The 14,320-nt window shown below is 40.5% G+C and overlaps 1 long non-coding RNA gene across 1 annotated transcript; it reads right to left on the bottom strand.

The window, feature by feature from the left end:
• Nucleotides 1–4,683: 4,683 nt before the first annotated feature.
• LOC139028242 (uncharacterized) lies at nt 4,684–6,601 on the bottom strand. The gene is made up of 3 exons (XR_011480433.1): nt 6,530–6,601; nt 5,303–5,356; nt 4,684–5,197 (listed from the first exon to the last, which is right to left on the bottom strand). It is a non-coding gene; the product is annotated as an uncharacterized lncRNA (long non-coding RNA).
• Nucleotides 6,602–14,320: the final 7,719 nt, after the last annotated feature.

Consider the following 14,320-nt stretch of genomic DNA (forward strand, 5'->3'; position numbering starts at 1 on the left):
GAGTTTCTGCAAGTTCTTTTTTTTAGCGTTCCTGTTTTAGAGATTCAGGAGAAGAATTTTGTGCATTTTTCACCATATTCATCCAGTTTGCTTTAATTTTGTAAATTACAATAGATCATTCTTGAATACGTTCCTCAAGTTCTTTTTGTTTTTCCTCTAACTTATTTTGCATCTCTGTAGTATTGTTTTTATTGCTATCTACCTGTACTATAGTTCATGGATCCCTTGTTAGTCTTGTCTCTTTAGTCAGAAACTGCTTTTTTATTATTGATGAATATTGAATTGCATGACCTCTGAAGGTAATTAAAGTATCCCAAACAATAAGGGGATTTGCTGAACCAATTAACACTGTACAAATTCAGTTATACATTATTTTGTCTTAGTTTTTGTCTAGTCTTAAAATAAGTTGTCCTCCAGTTAACTTTGATTAAATTTCCAATATCCCCGTCCACGTCGAAAATCTTAAGAGTTATGTGAATGCCAATTAGATAAGTCCGATCGCATTCTGTCTCCTATTAAAACTTTTTTAACCTTTGATGCAAGAGAGAAAGAGAGATAAGAAAGTAGTCAAGACGACTAGCTTGATTAAGTCTCCTCCATGCAATTATCGTCACTTAGTCGGGGGTTTTTTAGTCTCCAAATATCCACTATTTTTGATGTGACCATAATATTTGTGATATCCTTAAGGGCACGGTGATGATAGTTTGTAGAGTGATTACCTTTACGCTCCATTGAGGTACTTAACACTGTGTCATAGTCTCCTACCATAATGATTAGATCATTTGTTGCCTGTAAGTTCAATAAATTGGTATAAATGTTTTTGAAGGAGTTTAGCAGATTATAAAAAAATTTGGACCATATAGATTAATGAGCCAAATCTCTTTTTCGTCCACTTTCATATTCAAAAAGATCCACCTTCCTTGCGAATCATTCCTGACTATTTGCACATTCAGATCGAAATTTYTGTTATTTAATATCATCACACCTTTTCAGTTCCTTTGTCCATTACTTTTTCCACGCAACTTCATCTAAGGATGTAGAGTGAGTTTCCTGTTAGCAGTTTACGTTATATTCCTTTTCTTTTAGCCATGTAAAGACTGATCTTCTTTTTTATAATCTGCTAAACCGTTACAATTATAACTGGCTATACTTATTACACCCCTTACCATAACTAGATACTGTTCTCAGTCTAAATTGACCATAATTAGTGCTTGTAAAGTTACTGCCATCGGAGGTTTTATGATGGTCAAAATTAGAGCTTTCAAATGTCATATTTAGAATTCAAGAAATAGGTTCCAGCAGTATGTTTTATTCCCTTGCCTGTTTGCCTGTGAGCCAATGCCACAGATGTTAGAAAATTGAGACAAAATATTATGTGTGTAGTAAATCTGAGTAGGTTGTGAGAGTGTGTATGATGCCTGTGTAAGAGTAAGACTATAATGGGTGATGTCCAAATAAATAATAACTCCGACAATTTGCATGTTTGAGTGTCTATGTGTAACATGTAGTGCGTATAGCCTTAATATTAATGATGATAATTGTAATCCATATCATATCACCATCATAGTTGCATCATAATTACCTTTAGCATCATAATTACCTTTAACATAATTGAAAAACACATCCCAGCATTTCCACAGCAATTGACGTTTCACATGATCAAGAAAGAGACCTTGCATTACTCTAGAGACGGCTTCACTACAGTACAAATGTATTCCGTACAATATGTTATTATTCCCCAATGCCCCTCTTCTGATATCTTCCCCTTGCTTATTGTAAAAATATATAAACTTGTAGACAAATACATAAAAAAGATAGACAAACAATAAACATATTWATTATAAAATGGTTCTCGACAMTAGAGAGAGAGGGAGAGAAGAGAGCGATATCAGGTGTGTATGTATAAGTCTGTATGTGTAAGCGAGCATGTAATTGAGTACGTGTCTGTTCATATCCACTTCATAGTGTTCAGATATTTTTACAGTTCCCATACTTTCTTTTTTTCGTAACCTGAAGTCCCTGTAGAATTTAGTACAGCCATGGTGTTATGGAGCTGTCTCGTAATAGCTGTCCATCTATAAAGAGTTTGTCTACAATGAGAAAGGCACGCTTACCCTTCTCCCTTTGTTGCTTTTGTACCGGATGCAGTCTCTTACGACRTTTGTTTATCTCYCTTGGAAATTGGTCATTGAGCCCGAATTTGGKCCCCTTAAGCTCCCTTCCCCTGATATTGATCAGCTCCTTTTGTTGGTAGTGTTCAAATTTTACGATGATCAGTCGGGGGACCCTTGGTCTTATCGCTCCGAGCTCCAAGTCTGTGTACTCGGTGAAAAGCCACATTGTTAACAGTCTCTATAGGAAGTTTCAAGGCGAATTGCATGAATTCTCTGATCGCGCCCTCCGGATTATTGGATGCATCCTCAGGAATCCCAGAAAAAAATATTTTCACACATGCTACGACTTTGTATGTCTAGTAGCGACTCCTTCATCACCCTGTTTTCCCTGAGTAGACAATCCATGTTGGAATCGTGGTTTTTTTCCTTGGCTGTGATGGCCTTGTTTTCTCCTTGGAGCGTGATAATTTCACTCTGGCTAAACTCAAAACTCCCCCTCAGCCCTACTACCTCCTCACACAACTTTTCCAGTGTTACAGCCAGAGCACTAGTCTCTATTTCAACAGTAAGTAAATTGTCTGTGTCTGTAGAGGAATCTGTTTTTCTTTTTTTGTCGGGTTAAAGTTATTTTGTGAGGTAGTAGGATCTTTCCATGATGGAGTATGTTGTTCCTCCATAGCGTAAAGCTGTTGGTACTCGTCAATTTCTCTCAGGATCTCTTTAGTATCCAGGTTGGCTCTTTACTGCAACCAGTTGTTTTACGAAAAGATAACAATGAGTCTTTCCCACTATGACGACAGGTGTCTCGTACAGCCAGCTAGCACTCGTGGAATCCACGCAAATAATGGAACACAAACTTGCAGTMCCAGCCTTAAATGCTAACCTTGTCGTGGAATCCTTAGCAACAAAACTTTACTTCTGATTAAAATCGATTTAATGAATTGTTTTTTAGATATAAACAAACTGTGTAGACAGTACAATGTTCGGTCAAGAAAAGTGTTACCTCTGCCTGCTTTCCAGCACCACACTAGGAGTGGTAGGAGAATAAGTCSATACCGTTTTCCTATTCCTTTCTATGATCGCTATTGGGTAGTGTGAACTTTCTTGTGTGTGCATCATTTATGGTTGGTTTCTGTGTTTTTGTGTCCCTCTTGTTGTGCCTGCCTTCTTTGAGTAGCCTATGTGGGGGTGTATCTCTCTGTTACTGTCATGTCTTTCTCTCTAGTATTCAAAATGTTTGCCAGTAATGAAAGTACTATATGCTTGGAGTATAACCGACAGTCTTTTTCTAATGGGGGGTTGAGTTTCTGGAGGAGCCTGGTTACAAGAAAGATTTTTTTCGTACAGTGAAATGCCTTTCTTGTAAACTCAAACTCAAAACCAACAACGCAATAATCAATAACAATGTATTACTTGAAAAAAAACCACGAGAAATAAGAATAGGAAAGACACAATAAAGTAAGTAAGTAAGCATACTATATACAGGAAATGTTTTTATAAAGTAATTTCCTGTACCATATTACTGTCACGCCCTGACCATAGAGAGCCGCTGGGTTCTCTATGGTGTTGTAGGTCAGGGCGTGACTAAGGGGTGTTCTAGTCGATTATTTCTATGTTTGGGTTTGAGTATGGTTCCCAATTAGAGCAAAAGGTCATAAAGGTCAAATAAGATAGTCTGTGTGGCTATTTTGTTAGCTATTTATCAGTTGCATTGCTTGGGATAGAAGCGTGAGTAACATCTAACAGGTAACATCTAACAGCAAGAACTGGCAAATCTGGTGCAGTCCATGAGGAGGAGTGCACTGGAGTACTTAATGCAGCTGGTGGCCAACCAGATACTGACTGTTACTTTTGATTTTGACCTAGCCTTTGTTCAGGACACATTATTCAATTTCTGTTAGTCACATGTCTGTGGAACTTGTTCAGTTTATGTCTCAGTTGTTGAATCTGGTTAGGTTCATACAAATATTTACACATGTTAAGTTTGTTGAAAACAAACGCAGTTGACAGTGAGACAACGTTTATTTCTTTGCTGAGTTTATTTAGCCTGATGAATATGAAGCATCTCCGAAGAGACCATAGAATTAACTGAATAGTGTGTGAGTGTAAGATTTTTCTTAGTATTTGTGATGTGCTAGTATGCTTACTTTTGTGGTTTGTATTTACAATGTACCATTATATTATTATGTATTATTTGTGATAGCATCGATGGGATGATGAAGTTGGTGCTGATGAGAGTGGTGCTGATGAGACCTGGAGTCCCTCAAAGGAATCCCAGGTGAATGAAGATTATGATGAAGAGGAGTCTGACGAGTTTTAAGATTCTGKGGACAGCAACTCAAAAATGTGTCCTCCTTTTCAAATTCATGAACAATGGGATGGTTTCCAGTAGCACTTTTTTCAACATTCAAAACTCGTACTGTGTGGACTCAATAAAATTGTTGGAGAAAAGGGATGTGATCATTGACCGTCTGCGAACCAAAGACAGTGTTGTAGTCCTAGGTAGGAMTTAATTGTTTGTGTGCTTACAGTACACCACAATTATTTAACACGGATGTAATGGTTTTTTATTGATTCCTTCAATGTATCTTACAATTTCAGCTGATGGCCGCATGGACTCGCCAGGCTACTCTGCACAGTATTGCACCTACACTATATTGGAGAATGATTTCAGAGAAATCATCTCCGTAGTGAACATTGACAAGAGGGAGACCCAGAGAAACTGTCACCATGGATTAGGACCATGGATCAACTGATTACAGAGATCCYGCTAAAATAAATCTGCACAGATGCACATTCTCAGATTTGTGCTTTAAGGAGTAAGTTTGGTTATGACTATGCACATCTAAAAATGTTTATTTTGCAAAATTGAATCGTTTAGAAATACATACATCTCATATTTTTTCAGCCCCRGCAAAAGGAAAATATCAACACAGCGGAATAAAGCACTCTCTCGATATGTGGCATGGTGTGAAGATGTTGCTCCAGTGTTAGAATTGTTATCATATCTAAACAGCACAGATTAAAGGCCAGGCAGAACTCATCCTGTGGTTGAAGTAGGTTGTCAACCACTTTTGGTTGTTCTGTAAAAGGGCAGACACATATGAGGAGTTTATTGTAAGTCATATTTATCTTGTCTTATTTATTACTCTCATGTATGTATGATGGTTGAGTGATATTGTACTTACTGTAYTGTGCTTTGCTGTGAGCAAGTACTTGTCCCTGAGTTTGTGAAATCATATCTGCAATACGTAAAATGGGGAATGACACTGATTATTGTTGAAAAAAATGCATGCATTGCAATTGTATGTTTCAGGACCTGTGGAGAGGTGTTATTCACCATGTGGTGAATGAACACACATGGACACTGGGACATTTCGAAAATGATTGCCTAGGGGACAACTTCACTAAGGAATGGATAAAAAAGGGTTAGTTTTAGGCACATCARGCTTTCACAGACATTGTCCTCACCAAACGTGGCTGAAAGGTCTTCATAAATACAAGAAACTTCAGGTTGGTTACATATTTTCTCAAGAATCCTTCCCCCTATTTAGCAATTGGTTACAGATAATGCTCCATTATGCATTACTGCAGTACTGTCCTTAGGGACTACAAGAACATTTATAAAAAAATATTGGTATATTGGTCACAGAGGAGAGGGTTGGGAATCCTGGTGTTAGGGTTATGTTTGACATGTACACATCCAAAGGAGGATTACACATTTGTTGATTTCATGATGCATTCATTATGACTTGTCTGTGTTCAATTATTATTTTAACTTTTTTTACAGATCRACAGCTGATATGTGACCGACCTGCTYGATTCSGTCTWATGTAKCAACATTTGAAATTGTGTTYTTTACATTAGATAAAAGTAGAGACTCAGAGCTAGAAAATGGTATATCATACACTACAGTTGAGGAACAATGGGAAAGTWATTCTGCTTTGAAAGTTGATAAACTTGTAACCTCACTTTTGAAAAAATGGCGCTTGAATRTTTTGGTACACMTACTGGTGAGCTATTCTTTGTCTACACCCATTCAGCATCATTCACACCYTCTTAAGCCTTATCCCCACCCATCTSTTTAAGGATTCACATGCATGACATCAGCAGCCTGGTGGTCCAAAATAGCATAACTGGTGTATTTTAACACCAATAAYCACATCTGTTTAAAAATRAATKTAGTATATCTCAATCGAGCAAACCAGGCTACTAAAAGCAACTTTCTAAACAATRTTTTGGTTCGTTTCTAGCTTGTTAAGTTAGCTGGCTAGCCAGTTCAAATAATGACCATATCATATAGCTGACAACATCTTAACTTTAGCTAATTTGTATTCATTATTACAGGAAAAGAAACTCACAACAAGAACATTATTTACAAGTTAATGTAAAGCTAAATACAGAAAATGGCTTACGGTTGTGAGTGTGACGAAATAAAAGCAGGGCATACTACCAGAGAATTTTAGAACTTGGACACTGTCTGGTTGGCCTAACTTTATATCCTAATTTCACTTTGGTGCAGGTCATGTTGTTCTTCACATTACCATCTCTGGTAAACACACACTATATGAAATAAAATCGAAGTTTATTTCACAGGATACAGAAGGTGTAAACGGTACAGTGAAATGGGTACTTGCATAGTGGAGTCTTTGTTTAAAGATGTAGCTAGCTAACTAAACAATGAACTATAATCCCAACTCATAACGTTACTGCCCTGCATGAATCTACAGGTAACTAACACACTACGTTCAATGTTAGCTAGCTAGCTAACATTAGGCTATAACTAGCAATGCAAATGGCTCTGAGACACGAATAATATTACTACACAGATCATACACGTAACGTTAGCTAGTAAGCCARCCACTAGGCTCGCAATTTAACAATTGTATTCATATTTACAGATGGCACACAAGTTTATTATTAAGGCACATGAAAGTTGACGTTCCAGAAGGCATTCTGCCCCAAAAAATTCTGTGAAGTCCTGTGACTTCACATGAGAGGCATTTGAATTTTTTTGGGCAGAAATGCCTTGTGGAACGTGTTTCCTAAAACTAGTCACATACTGAGTCTTACCAGAACCATATTCTGATGTAGGCAAGCAAGCATTTTTCCTTTTCACCACCAGTCTATGAAGCCAAATCATTGCTGGCAGCACTARATTACAACTTCCACAAGGACAGACCAGCCAGGCAGAACGTACCAAGTCCCCACTCTATTAAGTCGATAGGTTAGAGAAGGAAGTTTTGAACAACAGAACTTTTCAAGTCTGCCCACGCACCTGTTCTCACCCACAAAATGGCTAGCTAGTTATGCCTATGTAAACAAATCCACACGTTTTAAAACAAAAGAGAGAGTGTGCAAAGGGGGAGTGACTTTTGGCTTGTTGAGAAAGGGGGCGGAGGAGGGGCAGGGGAGGGGCGGAGGAGGGGCATGGGAGGGGCGAGGGAAAGTTGTTTGAAAATAGCCTAACTGTTGTAATTCGCCAAGCTTCCACAATGTGGAATCAGAGAGGTGCGGAGGGCTGCCTTAATCGACATCCACATCTTAAGGTGTTTACATGAGTAATGCTATACTTGGCCTTCTGCCATAATCAAATTAATATTGAATTATTAGTCTGCATGTAAACAATATCATTGTAGACAACTCTTTAAAGTCCTATTTCTGTGCAATGTCTGAAACAATGATTTGTTGCATATTATGCATGTTTATAGCAGAGAAACAAGGGAATTGTCAGAGGTGGTGTGTGGGTAAGTACATCTGACTGTGAAAACAGCACCAATAAAATCCTCTAGGTACTTTAAGAGGTTCTCAGTCATGCTTTGCACAAAGTCAGCCAGAGTAAAATAAAATCCCATATACTTAATGAGCACTTACATTACAAAATAATGACAGAGTAATTGCAGTGAAAGCTGCAATAGGTGTTCTAAACGTTTTCCCTCAGACTGTTTGAATTACCCAGCCACCTGTGGTCCTGAATGTGCTCTTTTTCCACAGAAAGGAGCCAAAACTTAAAAAAAGGTCAGTCATTATTCTCTCCTGTTTTTCCGGTCATCACTAGTTACCAGAGCCACAAAGTCAGAAGCCTTCTACCTGACTAATCAGATGAGGGAGTGTGTATTATGTGTATTCTGGTTTCTGGAGAAATGCCTCCTTTTCTAAATGGCAAGTTTGAGGACCAAATAACGAAATACATTCGGGATCAATAATGTCCCGAGAATTCATAACATTGAGAAAGGACAAAAAGATGAGTTATCTTTTCTTTTTTGGGGATTCCATAGCGGATTCCGAACATTGTTTGTTTCTCTACAAGCCTCAGTAATATAGAATTTATTGAACTTCAAGCAGGGGGAAAAAACGCAGTTGGGAGAGTAAGAAAGTCTCCATTTGCAGTGGTGTTCTGTTTCAAGTTGTGGGCACAAAGACGTATGAAATGACAACCAGGGGGGAAAGACAAACAAAAGCCAAAGAAAAGAAATATGCTGCTGAACATGAACAAGGCCATAAGTTACAAGACAGATCATTGTCATTATATACCATACACTTTTACAATATTTATTTCATTTTGATCATGTTGAAGTTACTAGCTAACAATTGGAATGTTCCTCAATGAAATTGAAGATGGGACTGTTAAACGGTGTACCCAAACTCTGTGGTCACTAAGATCCATGTGGGGACTGTATATATTGTCCTGTTTCAACTGGCATTGTGTATATCACTGTATTCCTATCATGGTAATACTGTGTATAAAAGTACCATGTATGTAAAATGTATGAATAATCTACATGTAAAAAAGTTAAACAAAGTTACTTTTGTCCTCCGAAGAGGAGGGTGGATGGGGCAATAAAATAAATACAAATGAAGAGTATGTAAGTGAGGTTAGAAAAAAAGTGATGTAATCAACGGCCAATGTTTACTTTTTTAATTGGGACTATAACAGTCTATTACAAATCAATCTGAGTACTTTTGGCAGTATTTCAAGCTGAAGGAAGCATGGTTTGAAGGTATTGGGAAGTTCTGAAGATCATCAGGCAATCATTTTGTATGATGTGTATGTGTGAGAAAATAAACCTCAGATGATGTGATGATCGTGGCAATCCAATGTGATATAACATTAACAATATTGCACCTCATCATGCCTGAGAACCACTGCGTTCATTAGTTTTAATTTTCCCTGTCGGGTCCGATTTCCCATCAGATTTTGTGCACACGTAAAGAGTGATGTGTTTTCCGATGGTGAGTTGGGCGTGCACTGTTCAAGGATATTTTAACGGGTAGTGGTAGGATATCTAGTCTTAGCCATTGTCCACCTTGGCTTTGATATCTAGTAGCTGAGCATGTCCACACTTGGCTTTCGGATTCTAGTAGCTGAGCCCATGCCACACTTGGCTTCTGGATATTAGCTAGCTGGGCTGTGCTACCACACTTGGCTTGCGGATATTAGCAGCTGAGCCATGTCCTTAGCTGCGATATCTAGCTAGCTGAGCCTATGTCCACTTGGCTAGAGGAGACCTAGTTACAGACATGGCAGATGGAGGGGCAAATACTGACCTAGCAGTAGCTACTGTACTCCTCCATCTAAGCCAAAGAAACGAGACATTTGGAAGCAGCAACAGGACAAGGGAAGTGATAGAGCCCTTCTAAGGACCGAGTAAACCTTGGATTTGCGTTTACACAGTGGAGAGAACTAAAGAGTTGAGGGATTCAAAATTAACCCAGAGTTTCATTTTTTTCTGTTAGATAGGATAGACATTGCTAGTAGATAATATATCGCGGAAAATAAATGGAGAACTGAGGAGACGTATATCAACCAACCGGTACATTAAAAAATATATATCTTATGGTTCACAGAGTCGTGGCTGAACGACAACATTAAGACACACCAGCTGCGGGTTATACACTCTATCGGCAAGAACAGAACAGCAGCCTCTGGTAAGACACGGGGCGGGGGCCTACGCATTTATGTAAACAACAGCTGGTGCACAGTATATAAGGAAGTCTCAAGGTTTTGCTCGCCTGAGGTAGAGTATCTCATGATAAGCTGTAGACTACACTATCTACCAAGAGCGTTTTCATCTGTATTTTCTGTAGCTGTCTACATTCCACCACGGAGGAGGTTGGCACTAAAACCGCACTAAATGAGCTGTATTCCGCCATAAAAATAGGAAAACGCTCATCCAGAGGCGGCGCTCCTAGTGGCCGTGACTTTAATGCAGGGAAACTTAAACAGTTTTACCAATTTTCTATCAGCATGTAATTGTGCAACCAGTGGGAAAAAATTCTAGACATCATTTATTACACACACAGAGATGTGTACAAAGCTCTCCCTCGCCCTCCATTTGGCAAAATCTGACCATAACTCTATACTCCTGATTCCTGCTTACAAGCTAAATTAAAGCAGGAAGCACCAGTACTCTGTCTATAAAAAAGTGGTCAGATGAACAAGTGCTAAGCTACAGGACTGTTTGGCTAGCAAGACTGGAATATGTTCCGGGATTCTTCCGATGGCATTGAGGAGTACACCACATCAGTCACTGGCTTTACAATAAGTGCATCGAGGACATCGTCCCCACAGTGACTGTAGTACATACCCCAACCAGAAGCCATGGATTACAGGCAGCATTCGCACTGAGCTAAGGGTAGAGCTGCTGCTTTCAAGGAGTGGGACTCTAATCCGGAAGCTTATAAGAAATCCCGCTATGCCCTCTGATGAACCATCAAACAGGCAAAACGTCAATACGGACTAAAGTCAAATTGTACTAACCGGTCCGACGCTTGTCAGATGTGGCAGGGCTTGCAAACTATTACAGACTACAAAGGGAAGCACATCCAAGAGCTGCCCAGTGACACGAGCCTACAGACAGCTTTTTTAATTACTTAAAAATCATACATGGGATTTTCTGGATTTTTGTTTTAGATTCCGTCTCTCACAGTTGAATGTACCTATGATAAAAATTACAGACCTCTACATGCTTTGTAAGTAGGAAAACCTGCAAAATCGGCAGTGTATCAAATACTTCTTCTCCCCACTGTATATACAAGTGTTTTTTACTTGTTTTGATTGTTGTTTTCAAGCCACGCATCCATTAGTTTGTATTAGCTTGCTGGCTAACATTAGCTAGTGTAGCTTATTAGCTGACTGTGACTGGTTTGTTTCATTTTAATATAAAATGTCACTTCACTAGATAGTCGTAATTAGTTAGCTAAATTATATGTATGGCTACTTTACCTTGTGTTATATTTCTGATGTCTGTGGTCTGAAAGCCACGCTGATATTGGCTAGCTAGCTARCTACTTCACACACTACCCTACTGGCACGGAATATCCCTGATCATAAAGCCCAGTTCAGATACATAAAATGAGACACGACGCAGTGGTTAGTTTGATCTGTCATTGGCTGGAGTTTCCAAGAAGATTCAACATGTAACTAGGCCTACAATAGCTAAACTCTTTAGCCAAAGTCTTGCAACGAGAAGAATCGATTTAGCTTATCATATTAACAGTGCGCTAACGTTCTGTGTTCAGCCAAGCAGCGAACTAGCTAGCCAAGCAGAGAGCTAGCTAGCTATTTTGCTGTATATAGCTAGCCAAGCTTGCTGATATTTATCTGAGAGGTCATAAAGTGTACCCTAATTCTGGTGCATGTACTGTTTACCCCATACATACGACTACTAAAACTTGAAACGGTAGGTTCAGAATCTACTCGCTACATTCTGCCTAAAAACCTTGTTTATCCAATGATGAAAAAAATCCTAAACTGAATGTATTTACCCTGGAAATCTAAGAATGATGGTCATGGAAGTGGTAAAATCATATTCCAAATTAGGATTGGGATTGATGGAGCATGTTTGATTTGTTGTCTATCTAGGTCAGGGACGGGCAACTCCAGTCCTCTGGGGCCCCAGCCCCAGCTGACTCCAATAATCAGCTAATCATAGTCTTCAGTTTAGAATGCAATTAGTTTAATGACAGTTAGAAACTGGGGAAAAGTGTGACACCAATCAGGKSCCTGAGGACGGGAGTTGACCTTCCCTGATCTAGGTCTTAGCTGGAGTCCTTCCATAATCACATACTTATGTACGTGGTTTGCATTTCCTCCGCCAGTCTACGAGGCTGGAACCTTACAGGCAGCACTTGACTCGACCTTTGTAACCTTCGTCCAGCCCCTTGGAGATCTTGTTAGCGTAACGAGTGCGCTGAGAGTCTGGAAGCAAGTTCAGAGAGTGGATGTTTTAATAAATAAAAGAAACAATGAACACGAAACACAAACAACACATCGACATAAAAGCAGAGTCAATAACACCTGAGGAAAGAACCAAGRGGAGTGACAGATACAGGGAAGATAATCAAGAAGGTGATGGAGTCCAGGTGAGTGTCATAAGACGATGGTGACAGGTGWGCGGGATAATCAGTAGCCTGATGACCTAGAGACCGGAGAGGGAGTATATGTGACAGTACCCCCTCTCCGACGCGCGGCCCAAGCCGCAGGATGCCGTCAAAGGGGACGAACCCGGGGATCMGKAGCGGAYCGGTCACCCCTGCTGATGCGCGAAAACCTGTTACGCCAGCTGAGGCACGGGAACCTGCCAAGTCAGTTGGGGCACGGGAAACCTGACAGATCGGTTGAGGCATGAGAACCTGATGAGCCAGTGGAAGCAGGGGAGCCTGGCGATCCGGCGGAGGCATGAAAGCCCGACGAGCCAGCTGAGGCAGGGGAGCCTGGYGATTCGACTAAGGAATGAGAGCCTGACGAGCCGGCTGAGGCAGGGAAGCATTGTGATCTGGTTGAGGCATGAGAGCCTGTAGCAGTTCCCGGAACCGACATCATTACTCTGACAAAAAAACAACAACTTCCTGATGCTTCCCTTAGGTGAGATGTTATTCTGTAACAAGTGTGCTGAGAGTCGGGAAGCAAGTTCAGAGAGTGAATGTTGGGTCCGAGTGTCTGAACCGGAGCTACCTGGGAGGCCTCATCCGGTTTGTCGGGTTCCCCTGCCTCAGCTGGCTCGACGGTTTTCCATGCCTCAGCGGGCTCGATAGGCTACCATGCCTCAGCTGGTGAACAGGTTCCCATGCCTCGACCGAGGCAACCAGGGAGGTCTCAGCCGGCTCATCAAGCTCTCATGCCTCAGCCGGTTCGTCAGGTTTCTGCGCCTCMGCGGAGGCGAYTGGTCCGCTCCGGATCCCAGGGATCGTCCCTTTGGTTGGCGTCCTGCGGTTGAAGCCGAACGCACCAGGAAGGGGGTACCTTCACATATGCTCTCTCTCCGGCGCTCTAGGTCGCCATGTTCCCGCGTCTCAGCCAGACTGACAGGTTTCCCGCGCCTCAGCAGAGGTGTCTGGTCYGCTCCTGATCGCCGGGATCGTCATTTTGGTCGGCGTCCTGCGGGCAGGAGCTGCGCSTCGGGGAGGGGGTATTGTCATGTGTGCTCCCTCTCCGGCCTCTAGATCACCAGGCTGCTCGTTATGGCGCACACCTGTCACCATCGTTACACGCACCTGTGCGTCATCAGACTCACCTGGACTGCTTCACCTCTTTGATTACCTGCCCTATATAAGTCACTCCCTTTGGTTCCTTCCCCAGGTGTCATTGTTTCTGTTTCATGTCTGTGCATTGTTCGTGTTTCTTGTTTTGTATTATGTTTTCATTTATTTATTAAATGATTCACTCCCTGAACTTGCTTCCCGACTCTCAGCGCACATCGTTACAGTTAGTTGTACTCTTGTGAAAAAGATTTGCATGATGTAATACCAAAAATTACAATTTATTAGGACTCATTACAATATATTATACTGTATGTTAACGCTATTATGTATGTTAACGCTATTCAACAGATGTCAACACTACAGTTCTGCATTGATAGTAATTCAATTCTATAGACAAAAAACTCACCAAATATTATAATTTTTCAGCTAAAGGACTCCACAATAATGAGTCTCGAAGGTGGAGTGCTTACGCCAATGATGTATATCCACCCTGGGTTGCTGAGAGTATATTTATTGGCCATTAAAAGGCTTTGAAGCCACCGGTCAGCGATATTGGCACTCCCCAGTAGGAGCTGTCCTCGATAGAAATTAATGGAATTCTACAGTATTTMAATTAAATGTTTCAAGGACAGAATTACATGTATTTAAGTATTTGGGGACAGTAACATTAGTAATCTAAAAAAAATATGTATCTAGATTATATTTTTATATACAGTTCCAGT

This window comes from Salvelinus sp. IW2-2015, linkage group LG1, assembly GCF_002910315.2.
Source record: "Salvelinus sp. IW2-2015 linkage group LG1, ASM291031v2, whole genome shotgun sequence".
NCBI lineage: Eukaryota > Metazoa > Chordata > Actinopteri > Salmoniformes > Salmonidae > Salvelinus > Salvelinus sp. IW2-2015.